At 44.0% G+C, this 12,809-nt stretch overlaps 3 protein-coding genes across 3 annotated transcripts in view; 1 reads left to right on the forward strand and 2 right to left on the reverse strand.

Annotated features, from left to right (window-relative positions):
- Positions 1-3,159, reverse strand: part of exosc7 (exosome component 7) — a 188,571-nt gene extending 185,412 nt beyond the window's left edge. The window contains exon 1 of the mRNA XM_072370240.1: positions 3,154-3,159. The gene's annotated coding sequence lies outside the window, so the exon portion shown is untranslated. The remainder of the gene's footprint in view (positions 1-3,153) is intronic.
- LOC140274859 (palmitoyltransferase ZDHHC3-like) overlaps positions 1-12,809 on the forward strand; it is a 350,244-nt gene that overhangs the window by 180,536 nt on the left and 156,899 nt on the right. The window lies entirely within an intron of this gene.
- LOC140274854 (dolichyl-diphosphooligosaccharide--protein glycosyltransferase subunit STT3B) overlaps positions 1-12,809 on the reverse strand; it is a 70,215-nt gene that overhangs the window by 54,556 nt on the left and 2,850 nt on the right. The gene's annotated exons all lie outside the window — the stretch shown is intronic.

Consider the following 12,809-nt stretch of genomic DNA (forward strand, 5'->3'; position numbering starts at 1 on the left):
AAAAAAAGATGAAAATAAAGTGGTGGTCGGCGAAACACGGTTTAGTTGGGACTCTGCAACATTAAGACGGCATAAACTCACACAGAGCAGAAATCTTATCACACACTTCACTCTGAAAACCCACAGTCGCCCTGATCTGACTGCAAAACTTCAGCTACGATAAAAATCAAGTAGCACAAGCACTGGCTGATAATGCATCTGTGTGAAATGCGCAGTGATAGCATCTTAGTAGAAAACCGGGCTCCGGGCAAAGAGAATACATAAAAGGCAACAGTGAGCTCATTCTGGATGAGAACTCCACACCCTCTACCCCGTACCCCATAGATGTGGAGAGGTGAAAGAGAGCAAAGGCTTCCGCTCGCTCTCGTCTGGGTAGCAAATCTCCAAATCTGCGCCAGAGGCGGAAACAGATCCAGCACCCTGTTACGGGGCGCCTGAGAGATGGGGGGTGCTTTTCATTCGCAGCCAAATTCAGCTTTTGTTTAGTGGGCTCCATCAAATAGGATGCAACCTTTGCTGGGAGTGTCGTAATTACGTTACAGCAGCTTTAGATGCAGCAGCTATGGAAGTGTGTGTGCGCAAGATGAAAAGAGGGTGATGGAGGGGAAAGAGACAGATGACTCTCCTGGCCCAGAAATGTAAAAGGAGGAATCGTCACTCCGATTTCCCTCTGCAAATGAGCGATGCTGATGCAAACGGCAAGACTAATGTCACAAGCTGTACACCAGACACAGTCCCTCTGCCAGTCCTAGAACACTCTGTCAAGTCAAGGAAAGACACCTCTGTTAGGATATCACAGTACTATCCACCTCTCACGATTACTTGCATTTGGACAGACGGGTAAAAGCACAGTTACAGGCTGGGCCTTAAGCAACATTCGGAATCATCTCAGGTTAAAGAGCTCATTTACTCTCATTCAAGCTGAAATGTGCCCACAAACATCTCTGCTGTAGCATAGCAGCCTAACAGAACATGGTGCGAGTCCTGGTGAAGAAGCCATCTTTGAATATTCCCTTTGAGGCAAAACCGTCCCGTCAGAGCAGAGGGAGAGAATACAGACACAAGGACGGAGGCCGGCTTTGTTGGGGCATATAGCTGTATTTCATCATTTCTGTCAGATTGGCTTTAAAAGCGCTCACAGCGGCATATACACTGTACTTTAATGCTTAATTAAATTCAAACTGTGGGATTAGCATGTTCAGACGTCCACGCGGGACACACCGGCACATCCTCCCTCACAGCTTCTCCGGCAGGACTTTTAGCAAATGAAAAACATCAACTGAAATTTTTGTGAAAGACTTTGGGTCATGGGCAGGAGGACGGAGAAGGGAGGAGGCACAAATGGGATGAGCCTTAAGGCTGCAGCTCACCCAGCGTTAGCAGAAATCCAACACAGTCGGTGCAGAGCAGCGTTCCCGTATATTCATTTGTCGCAACGCACCTCAATTCAACTTCACTCACAAACTGCTTTTCCCATTTTTCAAGCTGTTCAAACCAATGATGACACACTGAAAGAGATGCACATCTGACCTCACTGTGCACAAACGTCTTTACTGCGCGCCGACTTTTCTCCCCGCAGCCTCCTGCCCACCTCCAATGGAAAATAATACAATTATAAACACGCTAAAACATCAGTTGTGCACCTGTCACTGTGAAAGGGCACACTATAGGCCGAACAGAGCGCTGTCATACACTGTCCAAGTCAATAGTCAAACTGCCTCGACGGTTCTTAAAGAGGGAAGTTTCTATATGGGCTCTTTCAGACATGCTCGTCATTCTGCTGATCTGTGCGATTAAGCAACCGGTTGCAAGTCTGAACGGCATGTAGTCATATTCACAGAAATGCACGAATTAGTGTCAGTTTGACATGCGATGTGCTTTTAAAAATAAACCCATTGCATAATAAATAATTATTGATGCTACACTTCCTGCACCGTCAGGTACAGTGTCTAAGTCTTCTTTCCCTCTGCATTGGCGCCAAATTAACGGGAACGCTGCTGATTTTCAACTGTTTGTATCATATTTAGCGCCACATCTAAAATGTTTGCTCTGAATAACAATCAGCGTGAACTCACAACTGCAAAAACAAATATTAGCACTCTTAGGTGTTTAAAACAAATGGCTCACATCGGATTTGTGTCATTCTAAGATCGAAATGGCCTTAAATGTCACATCACAGCAGATGCCGGCTTTACAGAAAAATGGATTTCACTGATTTCGAGGGATGTCAGAGAGTTGCAAGTTGTGTTTAGCACAACCGTCACCAGTGGAGGGCTTCACCCGACAAGTTGTGCTTTCTCTGGAATTTTGGATAACAAAATTCCCCCCCAAGAGAAGGTAAAAGGAGGCACAAAGGAAAGGAAACTGGCACACAATGAACTGAGAGTGATATGAAAAAGCGTTTCCAAGTCAGTTTGCCACAGAGAGTCTGTTCCAAGGTCACGATAAGCAGTCACACTATATAAAGGACTGAGTACAGTTCCAGCAATTACCACAAAGTGTTGCTTAATTCTGGATCACTTATCTCTCCTGAGTGAAATTACATCAAGTGCCTAATGATGTTCTTCATATACTGTATTCTAACGGAGCTTCAGGGGCATTCTAATGGAGAGGTGTCATCACAGCCGGATTTATTTTAGTGTTGGAAATACCGCCCTTGATCTCGCCAACTACAGTGCGTCTCCTTAAAAAGGCTTTGAAGGGCACAGGTTGAGATGAAAAACTCATGAGCGAAGATGACACCGTCACAGGCTTGCATTAGCTTCACGCTCTTTCATTTTAGTGCCAAATGCAAAAAGAGTAGGGGAGGAAAAGCAGGAAGGTAGCAGTTGTCACAATTTATTTTTTCCCAAACGCAGCGAAAGGATAAAAGTAAACTGAAACATTTATAGAGTTGGGAGTCTATTTTACACAAAGTACCATCTTTAAACTAAATTTAGCCAAGAATGAAGAGTAATCTAAATATTTAACTATCAATAGACAAAGAGGAGCTTCATTTCTTTCCCCCCCTCAGACAGCAGCCCTGGAACCAACTACAGGTTTCCAACGAGACACGGACAACTGAAACAGGACATGGAACCCATCCATCCATCATCTGCCGCTTCTCCGGGGGTCGGGTCGCGGGGGCAGCAGCTTGAGCAGAGAAACCCAGACGTCCCTGTCCCCGGCCACTTCCTCCAGCTCTTCTGGGGGGGACCCAGAGGCATTCCCAGGCCAGCCGAGAGGCATGGACGATACAGGACATGGAAAGGACCCAAAATGTGATAAAAACATTCCCCTAAATGCAATGAAGCAACCTCGTTCAAACAGAGCAATGAGTCATCTATTGAAAGTGAATCTTTGCAATCCAAATACTGTTGATTCATCGGCTATTACAACATCAGCTAATTGTGTTCCAGCTGTCAACCAATCCTGTTTTTTCTCTTTGGAGAGCAACCAAAACTGTGCTGAAGCAAAAGCAATGAAGAGGGAGAAGTAAAGACTTCCTCAGAAGAGTTTCTGTCCACATCGACCTTTGGGTGTACGACACCTCGCTCCACTTTTCCCTCCCAGAAAGCACAGCTATGAAATAAAAGATACGTCTGCAATGCCAGAGTGATAACAACAGGCTGCCAGAGTGATGCTACTGCTCCCATGAAGCAAAAACAACTTTAGAGAAAGGTGAACAATAAAGCAGAGCAGAGAACTTTAAACATCCAGTTCAAGCGGGTCTGTCCGTGCTGGGTTAAAAAAAAAAAAGGAAGTGCAGCAGATATGGAGAGTGCCTGTTGTGACAATGGTTTAGAAATAAAAGCTCCTCTTCTCCTGGTGTGCTCCATTTCTCAAGGGCACATTAAGTCGTATAAGCTGGCTCGGGGGAAAATAATTCTGTTTATTAAGTTTAAAATTCTGCAAAGAGGACTTTGCTACATTAGGAGGATGCATCAAAAAGAGCAGGCAGGGTTGTGTCTCTGCAAAACGAGACAAAGCTGAACAAGAAAACATTTCAAACCGACATCATGTGCAATCTGTGAGAATTTAAGGCGATACCCATGAAAAATTACAAAGCTCGCATTGTTCTAGTACAGCACTGGAACACTGTTATTCCCCTTAGACACACAGCAAATACAGAAAATGTAAAGCAACAATGCCGAGCAGACTGAAACGCAGGCAAGAAACCACCAGGGGCTTTAAAAACAACGTGCGGTAACTGGAAAACCACGTTCTCGTCAGGTGTGCAGCTACGGCAACATTTAGCATATGTTTAATATGTTGTCAATAGCCTATAATATTGAAATATTAAGGTGCACGTTCTTCAATCTACCCGTCTCTAGTGGGCTAATCCAAAATAGTGAAAACAAGGGGGGTGTTCTCTGAAGACAGGCTGTGACCTGTGGAACCGATGTGCTCTGAAAACACCCCCATTAGCACTTGGTACTTTCCTCGTGATGAAATTAACCGTAGACTGTATGAAGCGTATCGGCCGATAAGTTGACCAGTCTTAATACAGCCTTAATATTCATGCTTCAAACAGGGTTAAAAGTTATCTTATCAGTCTTTAATCTTCCTTCTTTTTTCCCCCTCTTTAAATCAGAGATGTATTAAGGTGGATACAAACTGTTTATCTAATGGTCTGCAAGTGCGCTGAAGCCTGCTGTGGGTTGCCTGGAGCCAAAAGTGAGTCATGTTGTGCTCAAAGCGCTCCCAAGACTTTTTTTTTTATTATAGCAGCAGGTTAGCTGAACGGCAACAATGCCCACAGTTTCCATGAGGGAAACCTGCTCTCATCAAGCACTCGAGCTACACTGAGCCTCCTCTACGAAGGGCTTTTCCAGTAGCACCAAACAGGCAGTAGAAGGCAGTTTCTTTTTAAAGAATGAGTCTGACCTGAAAGTTTTCAAAGATGAAAAATGCAATCTTATTAACGGTGCCGTGCAGCATGGACCAAAGTTGGACCCCTACCGTAGCAGTAGGGGGGGGGTTTAGAGGAAAAGAAAGTCTTCATGCTCACGTTGGAGTTGTAGAAACTCTTCAGAGTCGCTTTAATTTGTTCAAGAAGTGTCCATCGCTGAGGCAAACTTGTGCGCGAGTCTAAAGCTACGCCAGTGTCCAACACAACATCCTTTTCAGTCTTATGCTCCACAGCGGCCGACAGAAACAGCTCGCACAGGCTTTTTTTTTTTTGTCTGTAATGTAGAAATCAAATGCACGAAGACTATAACGCAATTTGAGGGGCTTTTAACTTTAATTACTTGTTACAGGTGTTTAATTTCAGTGTCTCTGCCTTTTCCATTAAGAACAAATTGCCGTGCAGAGCTCCAGAACTGTCCAGAACAATCCGTTTGAGTCAGTAAAGAAGAAGTATGCAGTGAGAGAATACATTTTCATATTAAAATCAGAGCTTTTGGATGTTGGATGGGAGAGCTTAGACAGTTTGAATATGGTTTGCTCTGAGATAACTGAAACAAAATAAGTGTTAACATATTTTATCTCATCCCAAACAGGGGCTTTTATTGTTTAATTCTTCAGAGCCGTTACAACTTCTCGCAGGCTGAGCGAAGTAAGGCTGAGCCCTGAGGCAGACCTACATTTTTCTGTATTAGAGTGAAAGTCAAACTTAGATTAACCTTCAGCTCTTCTGTGTGGTCTTAACATTAACCCGATTTCAGCTTTTTCTGACTCCAGACCTGCATCAGAGCTGGAGTGGATCACTCAGGCTACCTGCCAGCTGGTCGATTTGATAACCCTGATATGACAAGCGCCTGACAGGCTCGTTTTCAGCAGCCAGTCATAGGCTGACAACCTATTCTGGCCGTCACCCCGTCTCGACTGCCCTCCATTCACCCATTTGTCATTTCTTATCATCTACCCCGAGCCCTCTTTCCCCCACTCATCCCTTCAGCTACTCCTCCATCCACCTAAACCCTGCAACGACAGAAAAGAAACAGCGGGCCGTTTCTTTGTCCTCGCCATTAGCTGTTCTCGCGACCTGAAACAAAGCCCTGGCTTCAGATCATGATGATCTGTAATGTCACACCAGGTGAGCTTGCCAGCGGCTACGTTGGGACCACAAAGTCATCCTCTCTCTCTACGGGTCACTAACAATGAGCACGAACATAATAGCTGAACAAGGGACACATCTGCACCAGGAAAACAAGAGATGGGATGCAGCAAAAATGGAGAGACTCCCACTGGTGAACACGCAACGAGCAGAGCGTTATCATACAGGAGGCCACTTATTTTCAGACAAAAACATCGAGCAAATAAATGGGTTTATTTCGAGCCTTTAAACAGGTGATCATCACACAGAACTATACGAACATAACCAGAAGCAGCAGCCATGTTTTGAGGTTCGTCTGTCAGTGTAAAGGTAAACTAACAGCAATAAAAAGTGAAGGACGAGGTCCCGGAAACATCATTTACTGTCAGTTACCAGGACATACCGCCCAACAACTACAAGCCTTAGTCACATTATTCCCATAAACATCCTGAGCTCAGGCGTATTTTTACTTCAACCAACGGTATGTTGCATTTCAACCAGGTCCAAGGGTCAGGGAAGATTAGGCAAATTAAGTCGGCTGAAGTGCGTTTCAACACTCCGATAGTGCTCGCCACAGTGCTGGCATGGCTGCTCTGAACCTACAACAAAAGAAGCTGTTTTAACTCAAATAATGTTCCACATTTCTGTTGGACTTTGGTTGTTTTTCATTGGTGTCCACGAGCGCAACCCCTGTGAAACATTAACATGATTAACATTTTACTGCTCTGTCTCCGCAGCTCTATTCACGTAAATCTTTTGAAGTTTCAGGTGTTCTTATTTATGCCTAATAACCATTTTAGAGAAGTTTTATTTCTCAAATTCAACTTCTTTATTGTCACAATCTAAACTCTGTCTCCTTATTCATCCTGAAGCTGCCAAAATAAATGTCTAAGTTTGAATTTGGTGTCAACAAACTGTTGCACAACTTAAATTTCATGAGCAATTGTGCATAATAAGCCACAGATGAGTGGGAATACACAACCAGGGTGCTTTTGGAGGCAAAATTTCTCCCTGTAAAAGGACCTTGCTCTTCATCTTTCGTCAGGAGTTTAGTATATTTTACAAAATGATACGATTCAGACTGCACTGAAAACATTTTGAAAACCAAATCACCGATTCCCACCCATGTGATACAAAAATAGGTTTGCGGTTTCCAGAAATCTTGCCTTGAAATAAGGAGAAGGAATAAAAGGCCTCCAACGAAGGCATAAAAAGAATCAAAATGAAACGGAACACAAGGCGCGTAAGAGGTGCCAAACTGACTGGTAGCCAGTCATCCAAACAGAGATCCAGCCAATGGGTACGACAACGCACGCAGAATGAAAGAAAATCTTGGTGTTAAGCAAACAGAAGCTACTAATAAGAACCAAAACTGCCAGCTCACGCTGTAGAGAAGCCAGACAACTACACAAGTCCCCAAAGTGTGGTCCGGACTGTCCCCTCTGCTCTGAGGCTGCTTTTAATAAGCCAGCACGACTAGCTGCTAATGCAAAACGAGCTTTTTTTCTTCTTTTTTTAAATGTTACAGGGATCAAGTTGAGTGGGGAGAAATTACTTGAGAATAAGCTGAGCAGAGCCATTTCAACTATTCAGTAATTCTTCAGAGATGCTTTAAGCAGTTGATCTTATTAAATGGGCTCTGCCTGTAAGGAGTCTATCAGCTACAGAAGACATTCAATTTAACCTGAGGCAGAGGCTGACAAAATAATAAATCACCCCTTTTCCCTTTTGCATGAAACCAGAAAGCACAGATATTAAACATCAACATTCACACACAAACTAACCGATGAAGCAGTTTTTGGAACAATGAGCTCTCTTTTGGCCTCGCCACCAAAACCTCCCTCAGTTTGAATACCTGGCAGGCATTTCATTTCTTTTCTCCCTCCTACCATCCTTCCACTGTTTCTCTCACTGCTCCTTTCTTTCTTCTCGTCCCTGTATGGAGGCGCACTCGCCCACAGAGCTGCATTCTGACTTCTGTCAGTTAAAGGACATGAATGGACAAGCACAGATGCTTCCTCTACCCTTTACCCCACTTCTACTCTGAGGGTACCCAGGACCGCTTCACAAACAACATCGAGAAGAAGAAGAAAGCAGTGGGACTGAGCCAATATTCAATGACCTGCTGGACAAAAGTGATCTCCATCAAGCACACTTCCACTGGTTTAAGGCTCATTCCTGTACGTGCCTACATCACCTTCTCATCAACTGATAACACAAAGTCAGACTTAGCAACCCTTATAAACATCAAAAATGAACATCAGTGGCGCTACACGTTTCAGGGATATCTCAAAGCATGAAAACTTCCTGCTGACCAGCTGCACACATCTACCGATCCACAAAACAATCACTGTGGCAGGCCAAGAATGAGAGTGCACTCACACTGGAATTAAAACGAGTGCTTTCAATTGCAGCCTTGCACTCGATGAGCGGACACGTCGCTCCTTCTGGTTTCTTCCCCCCGGGCGGATGGGTTTTGCAGGCTGGACGGTCACAGCACAACAACTGCATCAAAACGCCTGTGACAACACAGAACAAACATCTCGACAAAAGCCGCATCAACCAGGCGTTTATTTCCCACTGTCTGAGGACACGCTGATGTCAACTGTTTCCTGTGCCGTTTTCTCTAGATGAGAACACAGCGGATACATTTAGTTCTGCTATTTAGGTTTGTTTCTGGGCCAACTTAAAGATATGCTGCAGTGAAGGATGCAGCACTAGACACAAAGACGTGCACTATAAAGCAAAAGCAAAAGAATTTGAACAAAACGGCATATACGAGTTGATGATTTAATACTACACAACCAGTTTCAACACAACCAAACATCTGAGAAGCATCCCAGTCATTGATCCTCCTTGCCGTCCTTATTGGTGGATGGAAGACGTATGTTCCCAGAGCAAAGGAACTGACACGTGCACAAACTGACCAATCCGTCTTGCAGCAAAGGCACAGGTGGGCTGTTCTAGTGCGAGCTTCGCTCCTCTTAGCTCAAAATGTGCAAGCGAGAAAAGAAAAAAGAAAAAAAAAATTGCATCTGTGACAATTTATCATCCTATCAGGACAGGCCATCTCTCACTGCCTTTATCTTCCTTCAAGGAATCAGTGAGCCGTGAGGCCTCAGTGCACGGCTGCGTGATAATAGGACCACAAAATGATACCAAAACTAAATATATGTCCATCGCGGTGATAAGCATGAGACATTTTCAGTTGATCCATCGATAGAGCAAACAGGAGATACCTCACTGCAAACAGGCACAGCAACAGCCGGCGTGTCAAGTTTTGTCCATCGTGTGACGACACATGCTCGTTCATTACCACTGGTTTGAGCTACCAGCAGGGAAGAAGAGCGAACGGACACAAGAGACTCAAAAGCAGGGATGACGCTGATAGAGAAGATGCGTTGTCAAACTGTCAAATCAGTATTTATCCTGTCATTTTTTTTACTATCCAAATATAGTAAGGGCTTATTTCACAAAGGAGCTGTGTGCAGCGCGGCCATGAAATCAGCCTCTACGTGCACAGATGAAAGCATGATTACGTGCAGAAGTTAGGCTTGTTTGGGCTAACACTGTAGCCACCTGAGTGGTTCCATTGCAACACGCGAGCCTTTTCAGATCATTAAAAACATAGCATCATCAGGCCGTGGGCAAAGAGAAGAAAGAGCCTTCACTTTAGTGGGCACCGTACATAATCAGGGGCCAGTTGGCGGCTAAAACCGAGAACACCTGCCTCCCAAATTTGGCAGGAATTAATCCCGCACCGCCTCTCACCTTTACTTTGTACGTTGTCTCCAACAGTTGCCTGGTAGAGCTGAATGAACAGCATTTATCACATTATCCATAACATCGAATAGAGGCGTCTCATAAACCACCCTGATAATGTTGGAATTGTTCTCCCATTTTTAACACAATACTTCCCTTCAACAAACTCTCCCACCCACCTGCTAGAACACCCCACAAATGACAAAAACAAGACGCACGTGCACACCATTTTTCACTGACCACACACTGATCCTGGCTCAGCAGCAAAATACAAATGGGACTGCAAACCTTGGCTACTGTAAAGCGAGTAGGACTGTGGAATCACGTACATAAATCTAACTTTGGATGCCTTTCGTTGTACTAGCTGGTGGCTTCCCCGGACCACTTGACCCCAGTGGCCTGGATCAGATCTATAGCTCTCAATTTCCCACATGCAACAGACTTCCCATTCACAAACAGTCTCTACTATACCAGACACTCGTCCCCAGGGAGGGCCCACCTGGGAAACAGTTCATCACGAGGGGCTCGACATAAAATCTCTGCACTGAGGAGAAGGAAGCAAGTTTTACAAGGGAGGGGAGGGTAAGAAATGGAGCGTGTTACTTTTCTGAGCTGTTCTATGACATGAGGTCCAGTGTGCAAGCCAAAAGCCAAAGAATCCAGCTAGTAATTATTTCTGAGTAGTGCCCACCACAGTGGCTCCTACTGCACTTAACTGGACACCACATCCAGGCTGAATATCTTAAAAACCTGTTAGCCATCCAGTGGTTTAAGCAGGGATCACCGCTCCAGCCAAGTGTCTGGTAGGAAGATCAATCACGGCTTCTTCTGCGTTTTCCCACACAACAGTGCTGAGATAACCTAATGTACTTAGAGATAAAAGGCACGATCTTCTGTGTGTGAAAAACATGGAAGAGGAAAAACTGAGCGTGTGAAGCGGCGACCCACACTTATTGTGCTGGCTTTTGACTAAAAGCTGAGGTGCTACATCTCTTGCAGGGAGATTTCCTTTTCAAAGCACTTAGCAACTCTCAGTAGCAAACATTATTCCATTAAAGCAGCAACACCACATCATCCTTCATAAGGTATTAACTGATATCAAAGAGGATGAAAGTGTGTGGGATTGCATCTGTGAAGGTGATAAATCCCACTTCTCTCATTTCTGGAACAAACACTCAGAAGCAGGGGAATGTTTTCTTTGTTTCTTACATGAATGCTACTGCCTCCAAAAAATAAATAAATAAAACAAATTGGAGAGATTTCACATTAGTTTTCGAGTCACCGATCTCGATCGTGAACATAATCACGACTAAAGAAAAGTTTTTCTTCGAATAAAAATTCACACAATAAACACCCAAATTTTGCAAACAAAGAGAAGCATTTCAAAGAGATAACAGGCGAGCATGGGCTGAAATGAGGAGCCAAAATAATACAATGTCTTCTAAACCTTGTTTGGCAGTTTTCCAATAGCTTTTCGGCTTAAAGGTCTCCTCTCAACACCGCTGTACACTGGACTGCGTGTGCAGATGGCAAATACTACAGGGGCAGATGGTGCCAGAAGCACTCGTCTTTACCTTAACCTTAGCGTGACCTTTTCAAATGCTGCAACTACGTACACATTTCTAACATGGCAGGCACATGTGTAACAAGTCCTGCATTACAACTATCTGACAAACTTTGGCCATCCTCACCAACACCAGTGACTGGAAGCGTAGTCAGTAATCACGTTACGATGGCTTCATTTCATTGCTGCAGACGATCTCAGGCTGCAGGTAATTTTATGCCAAAAGCAGCACTTTGTTAGCACTCGGGTGACAGTTAAGCAGTTACTGCCGCTGGGTCAAAGTTGGAGATTTGTGAAAGGGCTGCACAATTAATCGTATTTTGGTGGCCACAATTAAATGAACCTAATCGCCAACGATATTCAGATTAAAAATGCGAGACAAAATAATTGCGACCATGATTTGGTCATAATCGTGCAGCCCACGGCTCGACTCCACAGCATCTGTAAACCACACGTGGGCACATGATGTGTCATACTCTAGTTTTTGCTAATGTCATTCAGTTTTTCCTGTTCGCTCATCACATGAGAAGCTTGCATATGATTCTCATGCCATGTGCCTGCCATGTTAGGAAGGTGGATGTAGATGCATACGAATCTTACAGATTTCACCAGACTACACGCCGTGCATCCCAGCATAAACTTCCCAGACAGCAGCTCCACACGGCCACGTGAACTCTCTTAAATTGGAGCTTTACTAACGGTGTTTATCAAAGCAACATAACTTGATAAATAGTCGTCCACAAAACCTGACATACAGTCTGCTTCTCTGATGATAGCTGTCAAAACAAACCAATTTCAGTTTGCCTCGACATAACAAACTGGAGATTATTTAGATCTAAATGAGTGTTCATTTTATGGAAGACAACTTTATTCATAAATAACAAATGTGACAGGATTGTTAATATTATTACCACATACTGTAATTGGGACTGAATTAAACTGAAGAAATCTACTGCTCTGCTAAAAGCTCTTTAATAATCTAGTTTGCTCATTTTGAAAGTATTTTGCCTTTCCAGCTCCACATCATCATTACCGTATCAACCTTCCAATATCTGGACAATCTTTTGTCCGGATGCTTGACTTTTGACAAGGTGCTGCTGCAACTTGAAAGCTGGCCCATGGTCCCGCCACCGTGTCATTATCAGCATCTGTACCAGTGGGGTTGAAGAGTTTTACTGCGATATGAGCTACATTACATTACCCGTCTGTTCAGCTCATTATAAATAAGACCATATTGAAATGATGATGTTAATGTAAGTTGTAAAGAGCATATTTAAAATCTGATGTCCATGTAGCAACTCTGTCCGGGGGCGTATTCAAGAAAAGCCCAGGCTGCACCAGCGTGTTGCTATATGGACGATGTTACACAGAACTACCGCATGCAGTTCTGATGTGGCATATCATTTCTTGTCCAGAGTAGCATTTAGCTTTAGCTCACACGACATGCTCATAAGTACTTCATAA

The sequence above is a fragment of the Leuresthes tenuis genome, unplaced genomic scaffold, assembly GCF_036924035.1.
Source record: "Leuresthes tenuis unplaced genomic scaffold, fLeuTen1.0.hap1 SCAF_18, whole genome shotgun sequence".
Lineage (NCBI taxonomy): Eukaryota > Metazoa > Chordata > Actinopteri > Atheriniformes > Atherinopsidae > Leuresthes > Leuresthes tenuis.